Genomic DNA, 21040 nt, shown 5'->3' with positions numbered 1-21040 from the left:
TATCTGATCTACTCTGTTTGACCTTGCCTGCCTTCTTGACTATCCTGATCCTCTCCAATCCTGATACTGCCTGTTTGTGACTACGCTGAGTTCTCCAATCTGACCTTTTGCCTGTACTCTGACTATTCTAAGCTCTCCTATCCTGATTCCGGCCTGTCTGAAGATTCTCTGCTTGTGCTGGCCCGGCCTGCCTGTTCCTGGTGGTGTCCTTCCTTTCAGTATCCTGGTGAGACGATCGTGCCCCTTTGCTCGTCCAGAACTGTTAGCTTTGCTCCTCTCTCATATAAGACCTGGCGGCATGCGATTAGCCGAGGGCTCTTCCCAAGGTGAAAGGCGGTGGTTAAAGGCAGAAGTGAGAGCCTAGACCAGGGAGCCTAGCTTGGGTTCTGGATATAGGGTGCCGAACGTGACAGATCCCTTATGTGGAAAACCATTCTGGACTCAAATACATTTTTCTCAGACAAAACTTTTGTTTTAGGTTTCCACCTCAAGGTATTCTTCAACGATACCAGTTACCATAAAATGTGTATGCAGTGGGACATCTTCTTTCCAACAGCAAAGATCTGTAGAACTTTAGACTAGAGGAAGAGAACTTTCATTTGAAGCAGCATAGGTGGTTCAGTTGACAGTGAAGAGGTTGGGGAATGCACTACGGGGAATGTTGGATGGCTGAATCTGTTAATGCCTTTAAGAGTGGCTTGGATGATTTCTTGAACAGGCATAATATCCAAGGCTATATAGTGATCTATAACTAATATATAATATATATATATATATATATATATATATATATATATATATAATGTGAGTGTATAGATATATCTGTATAAGTATGTGTATGTGTCCTGGGGTTCATTTTAGGGGTTGAAGTGTATGGACTTTGGTCTTTTTTCAACTCAACTTAACAATGAATTTTTGTAACCTTAATTATAAGGTTTAATGCCTAACTATATTTATTTGAAAATGATTTATTTCAACAATACTTCATTTGTATCTATACTTTATTTATCATTCTAGCTAAAAAAACAACTACTCCAGGTAAGGGTTATGCATAATTTGTCTCTTGTAAACATCTTTCATTCCATCATAGTTTTCACATTTTTTGGGGGTCTGCCTCGAGTTGTATGACTGTTCATTTGACAACAAAAATTTAAAGGTTACCGTATATACTCGAGTATAAGCCGACCTGCGTATAAGCCGAGGTACCTAATTTTACCTACGAAAACTGGGAAAACTTATTGACTTGAGTATAAGCCTAGACACAACTACAGCCCTGTCTCCCAGCAGCGCACATTCCGCGAATGCGACCCCCCCAGCGATCAACCGGACTTCATTGCGAAGTTGATGGTGACAGAGAATTGCCAAATGGATTACTGTGTGCATTGTCCCACTGCCCCACTACCATGTGCAGAGGGTGCTATGTGATATTGCCATCACTGTTAATCCTTCATATAACCAACAGAGGGCGCTGTGTGATATTGCAGTCATTGTTGTTCTTTCATATAACCAACAGAGGACGCACTGTTATTCTTTCATATAACCAACAGAGGGTGCTGTGTGATATTGCAGTCACTGTTATTCTTTCATATAACCAACAGATGGCGCTGTGTGATATTGCAGTCACTGTTATTCTATCATAAAACCAACAGAGGATGTACTGTAATTCTTTCATATAACCAACAGAGGGCGCTGTGTGATATTGCTGTCTCTTCCCAATTCAACTGTTGGTATAGGAATGATTAAAAGTGACTGCATTCTCAGCTACTACCCACTGACTCAATTATAAGCCGAGGTAGACTTTTCCAGCACATTTTGGATGCTGAAAAACTCGGCTTGTACTCGAGTATATACGGTATTATTACTTGAACTAATCGGTGCGAAAACATTAATGAAAGTTGCCATGAGAAAAAGCACCCATTGACTTTATTGCATTTGGACAAAAAAGTTGCTGAGACAAAAAAGTCGCTACAAGGAAAACACCCATTGATTTTAATGCATTTGTAGTGAGAAAAAAATTAAGCATAAAAAATGTTGACGCCTATTGACTTCAATGTGATTTGCAAATTTTTCGCCCATGTTGAATTTTTTTTCACTGCTTCACGAATTTTCCTCAAAGCAAAATGGAGCAGATTTGCTCATCGCTAAAATTTCCCAATCACCATGAAGTACCATGTCCATATAAAGGAATGAAACTAAGGACTTCATAGAACTATGTGCCTTCTTGTTACCCCCAAAGTATGTAATATGAAAAAAACCTTTTATGGACGGTACTGTGTTTTTAAATTTTTTGGTGTCCAAAACGTGTCTGCTGTGTGCTTTGATGAGGCTTAACAAGGGATCTATAGTGGGATCAAATTATATTTTAACTATTTTTTAGTTTAAGTAGACACAACACTTTCTATAGTTAGTTATCCAGAGATCGAGCCAACACAGGCCTCAAATACAAGTCTAATAAGTGTACAACTAGGATTAATTTTTTTGCCTACCCTTGCATTTACTGCTAATGAACTTCAGTTCACCATATATTTCCCTACATTGCAGCATCATTGCGGCAAACTACAGAGTTTCATCTGGCGCAATGCACAATGTTGTACGCATGACCACTAAAGCATATGGTTAAACCGCACAATAATATAACGGTTGGAATTGTTTTCTCTGGGATAAAATCAGCTCCCAGAAGGAGTTGTCGGGACCAAGGAGGAAGCTTGGGGGTGAAGGACCAGGTTCGCAGTATCAGAATGGATAAGAAGTAATGGTTGTCAAATTCCAGGCAAGGTTCAGTAGGCAGGCAGAATACAGCAAAATCCAAGTTCAGGCAGGGTCAAGAAGGAAGGAATCAGTCAGCACCCAGGAAACAAACAGGAAATCCTACAATCGGGCATCGAACCCATGACCTGGAAGTCCTTAAGTATTTGAATTTCATTCTATGAGTTTGATGTCATTGCACCGACGTCGGACCACGTGGGTCATGGGTGCCGCCATCATGGATGTGACGCCAAAGAGGAGAGGAGCGCCATCGGACACTCCTGACAGTCCCCCCTCCCCCAGGGGGAGCCACTGGACCACCCTCACAAGATTTCTTTTGAAAATTGCTTGTAAAATTCCCTCACCAGGCGAGGAGCATGGACATCGGTATGTTTCTCCCAGGAACACTCTTTGGGGCCAAAACCCTTCCAGTGAATCAGGAATTGTAGCGACCCTCTGGAGATTCTGGTGTCCAAGATCTTCTCTACCTCGTATTCCTGTTGGCCGTCTACGGAGATAGTAGAAGGAGGAGATTGTTCAGAAGAGAACCGATTAGAGATGGCTTGTTTTACCAAATACACATGGAACACATTAGGGATTCGCATCTCAGGGGGAAGCTTAAGTCTGACAGCCACGGGGTTGATGATCTCCACAATGGAGTATTGACCAAGAAATTTCAGACCCAACTGGGGGGAAGGAATCTTGAAACGAATGTTCCTCGAAGAGAGCCACACTTTGTCCCCTACTTTATATAAGGGAGAAGAATTTCATCCTTGATCAGCATACTTCTTGTGGGACAAGGAACTTATCTCTAAGTTGGTTTTGGTTGCCGACCAAATGGCTGACATGTGGGCTGCATGATCATCGGCCGCTGGAACTTCGGATAAGAGGAAGTCCTGAGGGAAAACTTGAGGATGTTGTCCATACAGGGTCAAGAAGGGTGATCTACCCGTAGAGGCATGGCAAGCGTTGTTGTGAGTAAAATCCGCCCAGGGAAGTAGATCGGACCAATCATCCTGGCAGAGGGATACATGACTTCTCAGGAACTTTTCCAGTGCTTGGTTTACTCTTTCAGCTGCCCCATTGGTTTGAGGGTGATAGGCAGAGGAGAATTGAAGAGCGATACCCAAGTCTTTACACAATGAGAACCAGAACTTGGACACAAACTGGGAAACTCTGATACAATCGCCGCTTGGAAGCCATGAAGACGGAAAATAAGTTGAATGAACAACTGAGAGAGTTCAATGGCAGAGGGAAGTTTGCGAAGAGGGATAAAGTGTGCCATCTTGCTGAAGCTGTCAATAACCCCCAAATCACGTGTTCCCCTTGGAAGGTGGTAATTCAACAATGAAGTCCATAGCCAAATGAGTCCAAGGATGAGAAGGAATGGGTAGGGGTTGTAACAGCCCACTAGGGCGAGTGTGACTGGATTTAGATGGTGCACAGATGGCACAAGCTGCCACAAAGTCCTTCATATCCTTCTGTAGGGAAGGCCACCAGAGGAGTCGACTGATAAGCTCAAAGGTCTTCTGAGTACCTGGATGTCCAGCTTGCTTGGAACAGTGGCTTTGCTGAAGAATGAGTATGCGGAGTTCGGGTGGTACATGAACCATACCAATGGGGATATCAGCAGGAGCAGATGACTGGACAGATAGGATCTGACCGGCCAGTTGTGGGAATAGGGAAGCAATGATCTTTGTAGGAGGAACAATTGGCTCATGGTCTACATTGATGCGCCCCTCGGGGTGAATACTTGTGGATAGGGCTCCGCCTTATGGTTTCTGGAGCCAGGACGATATGTAAGGACAAAATTAAATTGAGTGAAGAAGAGTGCCAAATGAGCCTGACTGGGATTCAGTCTCTTGAGAGTCTGGATGAACTCTTAAGTTTTTGTGATTGTTGTAATTGGTCACAGGTTGAGGGGCTCCCTCCAGGAAATGTCGCCACTCCTCAAGTGCAAGTTTCCCTGCCAAAAGCTCACGATTCCCCACATTGTAATTTTGCTCTGCTGGAGAGAATTTTTTTGAGAAATACGCACAAGGGCGCAATTTTCCATTTGCGACTTGCTTCTGAGAAAGGATGGCACCAGCCCCCACGTTGGACGCATCTACTTAAATGAAGAAGGGTTGCAAAAGGTCAGGATGTCGAAGGACAGGAGCCGAAGCAAACAAATCTTTCGAAGACTGGAAGGCCTCCAGAGCATGCGGAGGCCAGGCATTAGGCTTTCCTCCCTTCCGGATGTGAGCCAGGAGCCAGGAGCAATACGGGAAGAGAACCCCTTGATAAATTGTCGGTAGTAGTTAGTGAAACCGACAAATCTTTGGATGGCCTTGGTACTTGTGGGGAGAGGCCAGTCCTGGATTGCCGTGACCTTGGAAGAGTCCATCTCGAACCCCTCTTGAGAGATGATATACCCCAGGAATGGAGTCTTGGGGACCTCAAAGACCCACTTCTCCAACTTGGCAAATAGGGAGTTTTGTCTCAGACGAGAAAGCACCTCTTTCACCCGGGTTCGGTGAGTTTCCAAGTCTTTGGAGAAGATTAAAATGTCGTCCAGGTACACGACTACAGATTGCCCCAAAAAATCTCTGAAGATGTCATTCACAAATTCTTAGAAGAGGATAGGGGCGTTGTAAAGGCCGAAGGGCATTACCAGGTACTCATAATGCCCATCTCTGGTATTGAATGACGGAAGACTCATGTCTAGCTTCCACTCTAATGGTGGCAGTTACTTCTCTAGAGAAACTCTCTTCTGTTGAGCATTGCTCTAAGTCTCGTTCTGGGGTACATAGTTCCCTATAGGCAGTTACATCCTCTCAGAAAAGAGCAGCCGATAAGACCCATATGGGAAGTATCCAAATATCAGGTTGGGGGCTTGGTTTGGCTATCCACAGGGAATATTAAGCTTAAAATTCCGTCTCTTAAGCAGGGGCCCAGATTTATAGGTCCATACCCTATTGTGGAAATTGTGAACCCAACCTCTGTCCGTCTTGAGTTACCTGAGATATTTATGTTGTCTAACCTGTTTCATGTTTCTGTGTTAAAACCAGCCATGCAGGTCCACCAGCTATCATGTCCTCCTCCATTGTTGGTGAAAAGTCTGGTCAAATCTGATGCCAGGGTTGACCACCTTAGGAAACCGTCCCATCCAAGGTCTCCTGGTAAGCTTGAGGGTTCAGTGGCCCCTCCTAGAGGGGGGTAATGTAAGGAAACCTTACCCTAGTGGTCTAGTTGGCAGTCGGGTTCACTGTCGTTCCTTCGGTGTGGATGCCCGCTGCACAGCTCCTTTCTCTTCAGTGAATAGTTCCCTTATGATGCGTGCCAACGTGCTTCCTGGTTTATGTGCTGGCGTGATGACGTCATGTGTAATGGCGCGAAATTCAAATAGTATTTATAGGGGCTTTTGCAAAATCACATTGCCCGTTGTTAGGTTCTATTTAGAAAAAGTTCCTGGGTGTTTATTCTTTTGAAACCTATCTTATCTACTGAGTTTGACCTTGCCTGCCTTCTTGACTATCCTGATCCTCTCCAATCCTGATACTGCCTGTTTGTGACTATTTGTGCCCTTTTATTAGACACCAGTGGGATCACCTGACTATAGTCAGGTGATCCCACTGGTGTCTAATAAAAGGGCAGCCAAGTATGGAGGTTTACTTTGAAAGCAGCAAGTTAAGTTGCAGGTAAAACCAAGTCCCTTTGTAAAATGTATAATGAAGCAATAGAATTCTTAATGAATCAGATAAAATTGAGCATAGGGCTGGCCAGATATGGGATGACTTTGATGTAGTTGGCCAGCTTAAATATATTGCAATATATGGACAAACAATCCCTGTTTTGTTTAAAGGGTAAGGCATTTTTTAGTATCAGTATGCACAAAATGTCGCTGTCTTAAATATATTGATAATGGGTTGAGTGCAGAGGACTCTTGTATTTGACTATATATATATATATATATATATATATATATATATATATATATATATATATATATATATATATATATATATATATATATATATATATATATATATATATATATATATATGTATGTATGTGTATATATATATATATATATATATATGTATATATATATATATGTATGTATATATATGTATATGTGAATGTATAGATATATCTGTATGTGTATGTGTCCTGGGGTTCATTTTAGGGGTTGAAGTGTATGGACTTTGGTCTTTTTTCAACCCAACTTAACAATGAATTTTTGTAACCTTAATGATAAGGTTTAATGCCTAACTATATTTATTTGAAAATGATTTATTTCAACAATACTTCATTTGTATCTGTACTTTATTTATCATTCTAGCTAAAAAAACTACTCCTCCAGGTAAGGGTTATGCATAATTTGTCTCTTGTAAAGATCTTTCATTACATCATGGTTTCCACATTTTTTGGGGGTCTGCCTCAAGTCGTATGACTGTTCATTTGACAACAAAAATTTAAAGGTTATTATTTCTTGAACTAATCGGTGCAAAAACATTAATGAAAAGTTGTCATGAGAAAAAGCACCTATTGACTTTATTGCATTTGGCCAAAAAGTTGCTGAGACAAAAAAGTCGCTACAAGGAAAACACCCATTGAATTTAATGCATTTGTAGTGAGAAAAAAAATTAAGCATAAAAAATGTTGACGCCTATTGACTTCAATGTGATGTGCAAATTTTTCGCCCATTTTGAATTTTTTTTTCACTGTTTCACGAATTTTCCTCGAAGCAAAATGGAGCAGATTCGTTCATCGCTAAAATTTCCAAATCACCATGAAGTACCGTGACCATATAAAGGAATGAGACTAAGGACTTCACAGAACTATATGTCTTCTTGTTACCCCCAAAGTATGTAATATGAGAAAAACTCTTATGGACAGTACTGTGTTTTTAAACTTTTTGGTGTCCAAAACATGTCTACTGTGTGCTTTGGATGAGGCTTAACAAGGGATCTATAGTGGGATCAAATTATATTTTAACTATTTTTTAGTTTAAGAAGACACAAGACTTTCTATAGTTAGTTATCCAGAGATCGAGCCAACACAGGCCTCAAATCCAAGCCTAATAAGTGTACAACTAGGATTAATTTTTTTGCCTACCCTTGCATTTACTGCTAATGAACTTCAGTTCACCATATATTTCCCTACATTGTAGCATCATTGTGGCTGACCACAGAGTTGCATCTGGCGCAATGCACAATGTTGTGCACATGACTACTAAAGCACTTCTGACAGTTAAACCGCATAATAATATAACGGTTGGAGTTGTTTTCTCTGGGATAAAAATGTGCCTACAAGGGAAATAATTACAAGTACATTAGAGGTCATTATAGACAGATAGCAGGATATATGTAATAAGAATGGGGCAGTCTCAAAAGCGTTTATTATCCACAGCATGGCATGTCTTGAGCCTCCAGTTTCTTTGCCAAGTGTAACCATTACCTTTCTGGCCTCCTCCCATCGCTTTTTGATCCCAACTAACATATCATTACTCCATATTGGTGACAAAATGATCCTATTGGGTTTATTGAACATTTCAATAATTTTTTTGTCAGACTTAAGGTATGGCGATCCAAATTATAGAAAGATCCCTTATGTGGAAAACCATTCTGAACTCAAATACATTTTTGCTTGACAAAGCTTTTGCTTTAGGTTTCCACTATAGATGGGTGAATTTGCGTCATTTCGCTTCGCCGAAAAATTAGTGAAATTCGCTAAGCGGTGAAAAATTTGCGAAACGGCGCCGGCGTCTCGTTTTTTGACGCCGGTGACCGTTTTTTGACGCCGGCGTCCCTTTTTTTCCGTCACAGCGGAACTTTCATTTGAAGCAGCATAGGTGGTTCAGTTGACAGTGAAGAGGTTGGGGAATGCCCTACAGGGTATGTTGGAATTATACACACAAAAGTTATTGAATTACTAATTGGTGCAAGTGGGTTGTAAACAGAAAGCTCACTTACTGAAATCTTGTAAAATTGTTCACAATTAGTGATGAGCAAATTTGCAATGTTTCATTTTGCTAAAAACATTGGCAAAGCCATGAAACTTTCCAACCACAGACAGACAGTACGACCCTTGAGTGACATGTCCAATAAATAAAACATTGTGTTGTGCTATTTCTAGTTTAGTAGATTTTACAGATTACATGCAAGTGACACTGGCACAAAAAACTACTACATTGAATCAAAAGCTGTGGCTGCAACTAACAGAAGTAGTAACCTTTTTACCAATAATTATGCATGGGATTTTGCTTTTCAGAAAGTGGCTTAGCCCACGAAATGCGTCAAGCGTGCCCGGGAATGTATGTTCTGCTCTAATTTTTAAATGAAGACCTAATAAATTACGGATTATAAAGTCTGCTGGTGCTCCGTGTTCAAATAATTGTACTTGGATTTGCAAATAACCACTTAATTTTTAAATTTGAATTAAAACATTGATTTTAATTATAATTACAGTATGTGCTGTAGTATTGTTTTTATTTGCATATGATTTATTAAAAATAACTGGTGGCAGTGGCAACATAAATGCTGTACAATAAAAGCATGTATGAAAACAAAAATACAACCAATACAAGAGGTAGAGAGGGCCCTGCTCAAATCTTATAATCTTAAAGATTGAAAATAACATTGTTAATGAAGTAATTTCGAAACTGTCCATCATCAGTGCAGTTTTGAATTAACTTTCACCTTCTTTAGAATGATTTGTGCCTGACCGTATTTTCATGAGAATTGTTTATTTCAATAAACTTCATTGGTATCACTACTTTATAGGGATGCACCGAATCCAAGATTCGGTTCGGGATTCAGCCATGATTCTGCCTTTTTCAGCAGGATACAGATTCGGCCAAAAACTTGTATCTGGCAAAACCGAGTCTGAGTCCTAATTTGCGTATGTAAATTAGGGGCGGGGAGGGAAATCATGTGACTTTTCATCACAAAAAAGGAAGTGAAAAAATGTTCACACTTTTTCCTTTCCTGACCCTAATTTTCATGTGCAAAATAGGATTTGGTTCGGGATTCGGCTGGAATCTTTCACAAAAGATTCAGGGATTCGGCCGAATCCCAAAAATTGGATTCGGTGCATCCCTACTACTTTACTCATCATTCTAGCTCCATCAACAACTACACCAGGTAAGGGCTATGCATAATTCCTTTTTATATTCACTGGCTGATATTATTCTTTGATTCTTTCTATTCAGTCTGAAGGAAATGTAAGCTGTGAAATACATGCTAAACATTTCTTGAGGCAAACTCTTATTTACTGTATATGATTTATTCTAATCTAATAAAGAATTAGAAACATTCTATTGTAAAACTGTAAGAGAATATAGATCAATAAGCAATACCTTAAAGGAACAGTAACACCAAAATATGTAAGTGTTTTAAAGTAATGAAAATATCATGTAGTGTTGCCCTGCACTGGTAATACTGATGTGTTTGCTTCAGAAACACAGCTTTAGTTCATATAAACAAGCTGCTGGAGCAATAAAATTGAAAAACGGCTATATGGCACAGGTTAACTAATAAATAACATATAACAGATGTTATCTGCTGTGTAACCTGAGCCTTTTCTCCTTTGAATGGCTGCCCCCATTGCTACACAGCAGCTTATTTATATAAACAATAGTAGTGTTTCTGTAGCAAACACATCAGTTTTACCAGTGCAGGGCAACACTGCTTTATATTGTCATTACTTTAAAGCACTTTACCGTTCCTTTAACCTTGTAAAGTCTTGAGATTATGGACAGATGTAAGGATTGACTGACAGGAGCCAATGTACTGTATAAGTAAAAAAAGAAAAGTGCACATATCTCTGCAGAGAGATATAAGACGCAGCAAAAACAAGTAAGCGTTCAGGACAAGGGTCAAAGGCAGGCGGCAGACAAATGTATCAGGGACAGGCCAAATGTTGGGACAAGCAGAGTACATGCAGAGTCAATAAGCAAGCCAAGATCAAAACCGGGAGTTCAATATCAAAGGGAACAAGGACCAGACAGGAACGGGGCAGGAACAAGACAAAATTCATATTCAGATACAGGAACAGGAACTGAAACAGGATAAAGATCAAGATTGTTATGAGGCTTGGAGTCAATGGTAAAGCCAATAATCCAGCACTGGGGTATCTGAAAATCAGGATTAAATAGCCCTCAAACGAGCACTTGCCCTCAACTGGATAGAGAGTTTGGACTAGGGAAAACCGACACAGAGGCAGCAAAACAAAAGGCATCCCATCAGAGCCAGGCTGCCACCACAATGCCTCCTGCACTCAAGCAGAAGGAGCAGTGCCTAGAATGTAACAGGTCCCTGGTTCAAACCAGGGAGTTCCTGACAGTAGATGCCTTATAAATTGGTCTTGGCACTCTGATGTGCTGTCTTCTTTCTTTAAACATTTAGAGCAAACAAACCCTGGTCCAGTTTTGAAACGGGAAAATCATTTTTCGAGAAAAAATATAACCAACCACTGAGCTGGAGGGTATAGATTAGTGATGGGCAAATTGGTGTAACTTATTGAAGTCAATGGGCATCAAAATAATTTTGAAATGCGATCATTTTGTCCTTCGTGACTATTTTGTCCAAATGCATTAATGTCAATGGACGTCCAAATAATTTTGACGCACAACAATTTTTATGCATGAGACAATTTAGACCTGCAACTAATTTTTTTGTCGCGGCAGACTTTTTGTTGGCGAATTTTTGCAGCAGTTTCGAAAACATTCACAGGCAGCGAAATGTGGAAATTCACCAAGAACACATGCCTTCCGAATAAATTCGCTCATCGCTAGTATAGATTGCATATTAGAAATATAACTGGGATTAAATGTTATGGAACACATTAAACTCATATCTTGGTTAATGGATTAATCTTACAATGTATATGTAAAATGTAATTTCAATAACTTTATTTTGTTTAGGACGCTGTTCTGCTTTGCCTATAATGTGCTGTAAAGCAGGGATGAGGTGCCGAAGAGGCAGATGCTACTGTGATGCAAATTGCGTTAACCGTTCTGACTGCTGTTCAGACTTCAAAACTACGTGCACCTGGAGTAAGACTACAGAATGAAAGAGATGTCTGTTGTATAGTAATGATGTGCCAGTGCTGTTAAAATGAAGCCTATGATTAAGAGGTGTTACACTTTATTCCACAGCAGCCACTTGTGTTTTTAATGAATTAATCAACAGTGAGAAGGTGTGCTCTACATTTGTTATGCTCCAAAGCTGCTAAAATCTAAATTTGAAAAACCTTTCGAAATCATGTAAAATTCAAAGGCAGATGTCACTTTGAGGATATTTCTTGCCTTCATGGTTTTAATTTTATAATGTAAATCAAACAAGTTGCATGATTCAAGGATCACATAAAAAAGTCACAATTAGTTTTTGCCTTTACAGCATTTAAATTATGTCCCTTCCATATCAGTACACATTGGACCTACCGATCCATGCCTCACGATCATTATCATCGTTATTTCACCATTACTATGTCCCCACTAATGACACATGATACCCAAAACTACTGTGATACTAAAATCTAGACTGAGTATAGATATCTGTATATATAGTTTATATACAGTATGTGAGTGTATAGCCCATAAAGCACTGCATGGTGCATGAGAAAGTTCCTTGGCACACAGTCTCTAAATTCATGTTCCAGAGCATCAAGCAAGGCCTGTGCAAATGCGCAAGCCCAAAAATTGTACGAAGTGTAGTAGGGCCCATCCACCACTCCTCTTCTGGTGTCCTCCAATCGATAACCGACTGCTCAAGTGACTCACGCTATCCCTCCACCCACCCTGAACACACTGCTAGATGCCCTCCACTGCCTATCAGGACTGGGGAAACAAATCTGCAAAAATTGTGCAACTGAGATTTTTTCACAATTTTAGTGAGTCTATTTTATGCAATTAATTCTAATTTTTATAAAAAAATATTTCCATTCCATTACAATTCAGATTTTTCACGATTTTTAATGTCTTTTCCCGAACAAGAAATTTTCATGAAAAAGTATTGCTGAATAGTGGGGAAAAATCCATGCAGATTAGATTTTTCAGAAAATAGAAAATTTCAGATTTTGATAAATAACCCCTTAATCTGTGTGAACCTGCTTGAGATCCCTTATCTGGAAACCTGTTATCAAGGCAAAAATCTAAAGGACTCCAGTGCACAGTGATATCTACCTGGTAGTGACATGCGGGTTTACCACTGGTTGGGTAGATTCTAGGGATGCACCGAATCCACTATTTTGGATTCCGCCGAACCCCCGAATCATTCGCAAGAGAATACCGAACCAGATCCGAATCATAATTTGCATATGCAAATTAGGGTTGTGAAGGGGAAAACATTTTTTACTTCCTTGTTTTATGACAAAAAGTCACGTGATTTTCCTCCCCACCCCTAAATTGCATATGCAAATTAGGATTTGGATTCGGTTCGGCCAGGCAGAAGGCTTCGGCTGAATCCGAATCCTGCTGAAAAAGGCCAAATCCTGGCCGAATCCCGAATCCTGCATTCGGTGCATCCCTAGTAGATTCAGGTTGAAAGTTCACTACAATGCACTATAACAAGAATGCTGAGATCTATTGCATATCTAATATATGTCTATGTTCTAATATTATCTGTTTGGAATTTGAGATACAGTCAAACTGCTTAGTTATAAATTAAGAAGCTCATTGCATTTTAAGTTACTTGTTTCTATTTTTTACATCTCTAGTATGATGGATGTACCGTAAAAGACTGGATATACATCACCTGATCACCAGAACACAACATTTCACTATGATTCAGTTTTGATTCCGTATATTACATGTAATCAAGTCTGTCTAATGGAATCCTTCCTTCATTTGTATCATTGATTAAATCCAAAATAAAAAAATTCTAAATGTACTTATTGATTCTATCTTGTATTTACAATTTTACTGGGAAAATGTTGTTTCAATCTATTCCTTAAAAGTGCACTTATGTTACTCTCCATTAAAATCAGTTGTTGATATATCATTGTATACATATTGATATTATTATCATTTTTATACTACCTTGTTTAACTGTAAGTGCAATGAATAGGGCTTGTGCTGAACATCCTGGTTTTTTTTTTTGCACAGTGTTTTAATTGAAATTGCAATTGCAATTTTGAGCCCTTTACTGCTCTTACAGTTATAGTAAAAGACCACATATCTCCAAATCCAAACTTCTTTAATATGCAAAATATATGGGTCTAATGTGTCCAAAATATACAATATGTCCTGCTGCAAATAGGTGCTTTGGCATGTAATAGCAAAAATCACTCCTCGCTAAGAAATATCTTTCCGTGACCATCGATCTGTTTCCAGGGAACCAACCACATAGCTGTATTTCAGGGGTAAGAAAGCAAACACCTCAAATCTGAAATCACTCCATTACTTGACAACCTGTAACCAACTTAACATAAGTATTTAAAGGTTATAGTAGCCAACAATTGCATCACTGAGTTAAAACAATGCAGATCATGTCATCCTGTGACCAATTGCAAAGGAGAATGGCACATTGGGAAATGATACTTGAAAATTTGATTTGATATCCCATTACTTTATGTATTGTAACCAGTATATTTGAAAATTATTTCTTGATTTATATCTTGTCCTATAATGGTGTCAACTCATTTTATATTCTACTAAAGGACAAGTATTATAGCTTTTTAGGGGTTATGGGTAAGCAGACATCCTTGAGTCCCAGTCCTAGTAAATCTTGGCCTGGCTCTTTATTAAACATCATTCTGTGCCAGTTCTTATAAGATTATGAGTCCATTTTGGTTAATTCCTTCTGATTGACAACAATTATTATTTCATCATCTGGTATCCTTAGATACAATTCTAAGGCTTCATGGACACACTGTTGGATGGGAGGCCTGGTTTATGATTGGAGTAATGGCTTACTACAACACCAAGACAAATGGTATTATATTATAAGTGTTCAGCTAGGGGTAAACTAGATCCCCAAACATCAAAGACAAAAGCCATTGCTGGAATTGGAGTACAATAATTACATAGTTAAATAATAAGTTAGGTTTAAAAAAAATACATGTCCATCAAGTTCAACCTTTTAAGTCTATATATGTCAGGTGGCCTATCGGCTCCCAACGGGAGAAGTCCAGACCAAGGAAGAAGCTTTGGGTGAAAAGTCCAAGTTTGCGGTAATCAATAAGGGATCAGGAGTAATCGTAGTCAATTCCAGGCAAAGATCAATAGGCGGGCAGATGAGTAGCAAAATCAAAGTCAAAGTCCAGGCAGGGTCAAAAGGTTCAGGAAACAGTTAGGAATAATTTTAGAAGCGCCTAGGAAACACTAAAGGAAATCCTATAATCGTTGTCTTTTTATTTTATATTATAACGCCGGATGGGTGACGTCATCACGCCGTCATCACACCAGCACCACTACCCACGTGTCGGCCATGGCCGCTGCTATCTCAGGAGCAGTACAGATGGAGACGGGAGCGCCATTGGGCACTCCTGACAATATATAACCTGCCTTACTGCTAGTTGATCCAGAGGAAGGAAGCATCTCCAATTTGCCTCAAAGGGGGAAGAAATTCCTTCATGACTCCAAGATAGTAATTGGACCAGTCTCTGCATCAACTTGTACTATGAGCTATCTTCCATAACCCTGTATTCCCTCACTTGCTTAAAAGTCATCCAAACCCTTCTTAAAGCTATCTAATGTTTCAGCCTGTACGACTGATTCAGGGAGAGAATTCCACCGCTCTCATCGTTCAGAATATTTAGCCAGAACCTCCTTTCTTCTAATTGGAATGGGTGACCTTGTGTCAGCTAAAAAGACCTACTGGTAAATAAAGCATTAGAGAGATTATTATATGATCCTTATATATTTATACATAGTTATCATATCACCTCAACTTGGCCAGTCTTGCCTAAAAACTGAGATTTTCCATATCTTTTACCAGCTTAGTTGCCCTTCTCTGTACCCTCTCTAATACAAAAATGTCCTGTTTGAGCGCTGGAGACCAAAACTGTATGGCATATTCTAGATGGGGCCTTACCAGCACTCTGTACAGTGGAAAAATGACCCTCTCCTCCAACAAATCTATGCCCTTTTAATACAGCTCAAGACCTTATTTGCCCTTGATGCTGCTGACTGGCATTGCTTGCTACAGCCAAGTTTATGATATAAAAGGACTCCAAGGTCCTTTTCCATTATGAATTTGTCTAGTGCAGTCATATTTAGGGTATAAGTGGCTTGGATATTTTTACATCCCAGGTGCATGACTTTACATTTATCAACATTGAATCTCATTTGCCACTTAGCTGCCCAGATTGCCAGTTTGTCAAGATCCTGTTGCAAGGGTGCCACATCCTGGATGGAATTAATTGGGCTGCATAATTGTGTCATCTGCAAACACTGATACATTATTTACAATACTCTCCCATAAGTCCTTAATGCACAAGTTAAATAAAAGAGGACCCAATACCGAGCCCTGAGGAACTACACTAAGAACTTTACTCCAAGTAGGGAATATACCATTAACAATCACCCTCTGTACCCAATCCTTTAGCCAGTTTCCTATCCATGTGCAAATGGCTTAATTATGTCCAACAGACCATAGTTTAGAAAGCAGTCCTTTGTGGAGTCAAACGCTTTGGAAAAATCCAAATCTACTGCTCCCCCACTGTCCAACATCTTACTTACCTCATCATAAAAAGCAATCAAATTTGTCTGACATGACCTATGTTTCATAAAGCCATGCTAATTGCTGCTCATAATGCTATTCACTACGACATAATTTTGAATGTGATCCCTTAAACAAGCCTTCAAATAGTTTGCCGTCTGCAAATGTCAAACTTACTGGCCTATATTATTGGAATGATATCAGCTTTCCTCCTACCCATAGGGGCCATACCAGATAATAGTGAATCTGAGAAAATCAGAAATAGAGGCTGGTCTAAAACTGAACTAAGCTCTCGTAGAACCAGGGGTGTATCCCATCTGGCCCTTGGGCTTTGTTTACATTAATTTTTATGAACCATATCTTTAGTCAGCCACTGACTAGATTGAGCTGAGCCAACAGTGCAGCTATGAAGTGACTCTGACTCCTCTATTGTATACACTGAAGAAAAAAAACTGATTTAGGACATTTGCATTTTCTGTATCTGTTAAAACCATACTGGTACCATTATTTAAAGGAGCAACACTCTGAACCTGAATCTTTTTACTATTACTTAACCTCTGCCGCAATGTGCTCCTCATTTTCTAACTTTGCCTTCCAGATTGCCATTTTACAACATTTATTATAGCGTTTATGCTCATTAAATGCAGCTTTTTCCCCCATAGACTTGTCGTTTTTAAAAACCTTTCACTTCTTTACTTCTATATTAAGCCACATAGGGTGATTTTTGGTGCTTCTACATTTACATAAAATGAGAATAGTAATGATTTAATATTTTTTTAAATAAAACCACTAAAACCAATTCTGTTCTGTGTTTTAGCTGAAAACATGCCGCCCCAATCTTTGCTCTGAAGATTAGCACTCAAGGCACTAAAATTAGATTTTCTGACATTCAAGGTTTTTGTTGCCCTAGTGCAGTGCTGTCCAACTTCTGTGGTAACGAGGGCCGGAATTTTTCTGGCCTACATGCTGTAGGCCATAGTGGAAGCCAGTATTGACCACTCCCTTGTTACCACAAGACCGTATCCACATTAATTATGGTAGCACACCAAAAAACTAAATGGTTGGTGCTCACTGCAGGGATACCACTCATCACTCATATGTGAAAAAAGTTAAGTCATATTAAGACATACCCTGAAATCCATATGACTCATCCTCCCCTGTAGATAACACAGTACCCCGCCCCAGCACATGATTAAACACCTTAGAGGCCCCTAACAACAATAATTTTAAAATGCTAACAAACCCCCAGAACCTATACCAGGCTTATGTTGAACAGGCAAAGCATGGTAAACACAGGCAGATTTTGGCATACACAGGGACCATAGGGCAGGCAGAGTACGGCACACCCAAAGAGAATAGGGCAAGCAGAGTAATGCATAGAGAGTTATGCAGACTTGTACGGAGAACCCAAGCCGGCGATCTTCAGCTTCCCCTATGAGAAGCAACTCCGTTGCAGGGACTCTACAGAGCACGCCGATGAGCCAGCAATCCACATCCATGGACACCACCTCCTCTTCTTCATCAAGAATAAGAAGCCAAATTCAGGTCTCCAGCGCCCGGAAAAGCCCCCTTATTTGTATATCGCGCTCTGTACAGGTGGAAATTTGGGCTCATCAGTGGGAAATCTCTGCCAGAGGGAAAACAGGTGCAGCCAAGTCCCTAGAATACTATGAGCGGCTGAGGGAGCCTGGGTTTGAGGCTCCTCCCGAGACTCTGTACTCGGGAGCGGGGTGATCTGTACAATATAGCGCTCCCTGATGCAGCAGCCGCTTCACATGTTGTCAGTACAAAATGAGAGATGCCACATACTGTAATGAGATTGCTGTGTGCAATTAATCCATGTACATTCTCTTAGTCTTACTGAGTAATTTAAAATACCATCAAATTGCCTAGTTATAAATACAAACTACTAACTACCAATATTTTAATTTCATTTTAGATTAATTATTTCTATTTTTATTACATTTCTAGTTGACCCATAATGAATGTACCAGAAATCGACTGGACTGGAGGTGCTGAGATATCATCAGAATGCAACATTTTACAAGTTTTAATTTTGCATGTTTTATATAATCAAGTCTGGGTAAAGAAATTCTTCCTTGATTAAATCCCAATAAATTGTTCAACTTTTACTTATTGTTTCTGTCTTACACATACAATATTATAGGTAAAATATTGTATTAAAGGAATAGTAACACAAAAAAAGTAAGGAATGACAATATAATGTACTATTGCCCTGCACTGGTACAACTGGTGTGTTTTATGCAGAAACTCTACTATACTTTATATAAACAAGCTGCTGTGTAGCCATGGGGGCAGCCATCAAGCACAGGATACACAGTAGATGACAGATAAGAACTACTATAGTTTATATAAACAAGCTGCTGTGTAGGCATGGGGGCAGCCATTCAAGCACAGGATACACAGTAGATGACAGATAAGAACTACTATAGTTTATATAAACAAGCTGCTGTGTAGCCATGGGGGCAGCCATTCAAGAACAGGATACACAGTAGATGACAGATAAGTACTACTATAGTTTATATAAACAAGCTGCTGTGTAGTCATGGGGGCAGCCATTCAAGCACATGATACACAGTAGATAACAGATAAGTACTACTATAGTTTATATAAACAAGCTGCTATGTAGCCATGGGGCAGCCATTCAAGCACAGGATATACAGTAGATAACAGATAAGTACTACTATAGTTTATATAAACAAGCTGCTGTGTAGCCATGGGGGCAGCCATTCAAAGCTGAAAAAGGAGAAAAGGCACAGGATACACTGTAGATAACAGATACTTACAACTATACTGTACAGTCTATTTACTTTCAGGAGAACACAAACTGTGATAAACATTTAGTCAATTTGCTTATGCAAAACAATCCACCTGGGAAGGTGCCATTTTCACCTTTACAAAGGTTTCCCTGTATGTAATATACAGATTTGCATTTGTATCTTGTGATCTCCCCATGCTGAATAAACAGAGTATAAATCCAACAAGCTGATTTTATCTAAATGGCACTGTAGAGTGAGGTGCTACAGGCTGACCAGCTGGGTTTGATCAGCCTCAGGTGGCTAATCAGTATTCCTTAAAAACCCAGGCTGGTCAGTCTCTCAAAAGCTCTGAGTGGGAGAAACTGTAGAGATACATAGGGAGAGTCTGGGATCTTGACACAAAGGCATACCTCCCAACATTTTGGAAATCAAAAGAGGGGCAAAAAGTTGTGTTTGGCCACGCCCATTTTTTTGTGGCCACACCCCTTAATTACCATGTTCATTTTACAAATTGTAAATAAGTAACACACACATACAAACACACATACAGACAGATACACACACAGTGAAACACATACATACAGTGACACACACATACATACAGTGAGACAGTGACACACACACACACACATCATACACATACATTATACATACACACACACATCCACACATTATACACTCTGCATTGTAGGGTTGATATTATATCTGACACTGAGTCCAATTAATACATATATTTTAGCTCTATAATGCTCCCTAAGCAAAATAACCCACATAACCACATAACCTTACATTTTACAGAACAGTTACCGAAACATCCCAGCCAGCGTATTCTCCCATACTATTCATTGCAAGCTTAGCAGTGCGCGTAACCAGCATGTGGGCGGTGCCGCCTGTACCGGAAATGAACCAGAACACCTTCCTTGTTTGCTTCAGTGCGCAGCCGAGATTCTATCGTGTGCGCCACCATGTTGCCGCATAACAAAGGCCATCGTGCCATCGCCGCCTCCCCTCCGCCGGCAAATGAGTCCACTATTTGGGACTGCGGGACAGACACCCAAAAACGGGACTGTCCCGCGGAAAACGGGACGGTTGGGGGGTATGACAAAGAATCCCATATGCCTATGCAACACAGTCACCTGTATGGAAGGTCTGTAATTGCACTGCCTTTTTGTTGTTGTTGAACTAATACTACTGCCAAAAGCTATTTTTGTATTTTGGAAAGAAAAACTGCCTTTATTTTGTACTTGTTGCTGCAGGCCTAAATAAAAGCCACTTTTTCTTTAACCCTTTGCCTGCCAGCCGATTTGTCCTAAATGTGAACATCTACTGCCAAGCAGTTTTTAGACATTTTGTACTCATTCACTTTAAGGGCCTTTCCTGGGGGGGTCTTTTAGTTTACCCAGGAAAACAGTATATTTCAATATACTGTATGTTAGACTTTTGGTGTAATTCCACTTCTGTAAAGTGTCTAATAAACTGGAAAAATAAAAAAAATCATGTTTTACATAATACAATCACATATCAGAAATATAATTTATTTTATGCATGAGAACACAGCAGATTTGGAAAGTTCTATGTCTCTTGAACACACCAATACCAAATATATATAGTTTTATGGAGATTTCTCACTTGTATCGATCAAAATCTCTAAGCAATACACTACCAAATTTCCAAAGCACAGCTCCACAAAACTGCATACTTCTGATTTCAAGGACAAACATAACACTAACTGTAGGTTTACCATAGAAAATGACACATTATTAGAGCAGATTCTGGCAAATCAAAAATGGGTAAATATATCTTTCCCATGGTCACTATGTCAGCGTATATGTAAGGGGCCCTCCGGTGAATTTAAAGGCCAAGTAGACC

At 39.7% G+C, this 21040-nt stretch overlaps 1 long non-coding RNA gene across 2 annotated transcripts in view; it reads left to right on the top strand.

Moving 5' to 3' along the window:
* The window catches only part of LOC121400418, a 31973-nt gene extending 18354 nt beyond the window's left edge, over window positions 1-13619 (top strand). For both annotated transcript variants that reach the window (XR_005965742.1, XR_005965743.1), the window contains exons 3-6: window positions 1018-1038; window positions 7070-7090; window positions 11654-11785; window positions 13447-13619. This is a non-coding gene — a long non-coding RNA (uncharacterized LOC121400418). The remainder of the gene's footprint in view (window positions 1-1017; window positions 1039-7069; window positions 7091-11653; window positions 11786-13446) is intronic.
* The last annotated feature ends 7421 nt before the right edge of the window (window positions 13620-21040 follow it).

Source organism: Xenopus laevis, chromosome 2S (assembly GCF_017654675.1).
Source record: "Xenopus laevis strain J_2021 chromosome 2S, Xenopus_laevis_v10.1, whole genome shotgun sequence".
In the NCBI taxonomy this organism is placed as follows: Eukaryota; Metazoa; Chordata; class Amphibia; order Anura; family Pipidae; genus Xenopus; species Xenopus laevis.
This window is presented reverse-complemented; position numbering and strand designations above follow the sequence as displayed.